At 51.8% G+C, this 1,615-nt stretch overlaps 1 pseudogene; it reads right to left on the minus strand.

Annotated features, from left to right (window-relative positions):
• Positions 1-581: 581 nt before the first annotated feature.
• Positions 582-1,118, minus strand: LOC114888051 (annotated as a pseudogene).
• Between the last annotated feature and the right edge of the window lie 497 nt (positions 1,119-1,615).

Below are 1,615 nucleotides of genomic sequence, written 5' to 3' on the forward strand. Positions count from 1 at the left end.
TGGATTGGTTTGTTTTCTTCATGATTGAGAAAAGCAGCTCGGCACACAGGATTTTTAATAAACAGTGTAATATCCCGCACACCTTCTTAGAAAATGTGAAGCACGTTAACAAAACTCCTAACTGTGCTGGAAGATAATGACATTTGGCTTCTTCGTGTGGCCACAGACCTTCATTACTGGACAGTGACACTGATCAGAATGCCACCCAGTTACTAGTGTGGAAAATCTGCCATCCGTGACCATAAATATATAAAACTCTGCTTGCTCCGAGCAGTTGGTCTGTGTAGGTTCCATTTGCCCTGTTGGTCACAGATGAGCTGTTGATACCCTTTCCGACCCCAAATAAAGTCCGTTAACAAGTTCCAGCATGATGAGAGGGCCTCACACTGAGAACGGGGGGCCCCCTTTCCTGGGTCTTGTCTGCAGTTGCCTAAAGCGGAAGGGGTTCATCCAGAGCTTCGACGGGGCCCCCCACAGACGGACTTCATCCCTTTCTATCGCAGCCACTGATCCCACGTGGGCTTCTTGCTCTTCAGCCTCTCTATTTCCGCTTTGTCATTGTATATGGAGTGGATCTGGGTTTAAATACTGCGGCGGTGGGCGCGCTCGGGCTTGATACAGCAGCACTTGGGACACTTGTACAGATCCCTTCTCCAGGCTTCAGCTGCAAACCTCCATGCCTTCTTTAGTAGCATTTCCTTTGGGTACTGACCCCGGCTGGGTGAGCACGGTCCTCAGGTGAGACACCACAGGGCAAGCACCGCCAGGCAGTTAAAAATGATCCCGTGGACCACGGAGTACCAGAAGTCTTTGGAAGGCATTAGCAAGACCAATGTCACCAGAAAGATCGCATAGGTGACCAGAAGCCACGTGACACAGGCGCAGATCCTGCCGCAGCCCAAGTGGATGAACTGGACTCTGTCTGCCACGTCAGCCTCGAAGGCAGAGGAGGCTGAAGAGTCATAACAGTCATTGTCACTCAGGGGAGGATGATGTTCAGCATCCCAGAGCTGGTGTCCTGATGACGGCATGGTTTCCCTACGCACCCTCTCAAATTATTTCTAAACATTCCTTGAACATTTTGTGCCTTTTCTTTAGGACCTTAAGGTGCATACTGTCCTGTGGGATAGGATACGAGGCCTGGTGGGGGGGCGGGGAATCGCCTGGCGTTTCAACTCCCAGCCTGCTGCTGGCGGCAACTGCAGCGGACAAGGCGGGGACGTATCACGCGGCCGCGCTGCTGGCCAGCGCTGCGTGGGCCCCCGCAGCTCGGCTGGGCGGGGCTCCGTTCTGCCCGGCCAGTCAGAAGAAGGCGGCCTCCCAGCAGACTCGAGAGCCAGAGCCCAGCCTCCCTGAGCATTCCTGCGTGACTCAAATGACCATCCTGCAGCAGCTGGACTTTCTCCAAGGTAGGTTCGTGAAAATCAATACTGCATCTACCCAGGGAAGAATATCTGGTCTGAGGAATCTTCTCTCTTGTGACATTGACGTGTAATAAATAGGCCTTATCTTTTTCTTCCCACTGGGGTCAAAGAGTGATTTGTTCTTGTGAACAAAATGGATTAGCTAATGCAAATTGAAATACATTGTCTAGAAATTAAGCCAGTCCTGAACC

The sequence above is a fragment of the Monodon monoceros genome, unplaced genomic scaffold, assembly GCF_005190385.1.
Source record: "Monodon monoceros isolate NGI ecotype Baffin Bay Population unplaced genomic scaffold, NGI_Narwhal_1 Super_Scaffold_8, whole genome shotgun sequence".
Classification (NCBI taxonomy): domain Eukaryota; kingdom Metazoa; phylum Chordata; class Mammalia; order Artiodactyla; family Monodontidae; genus Monodon; species Monodon monoceros.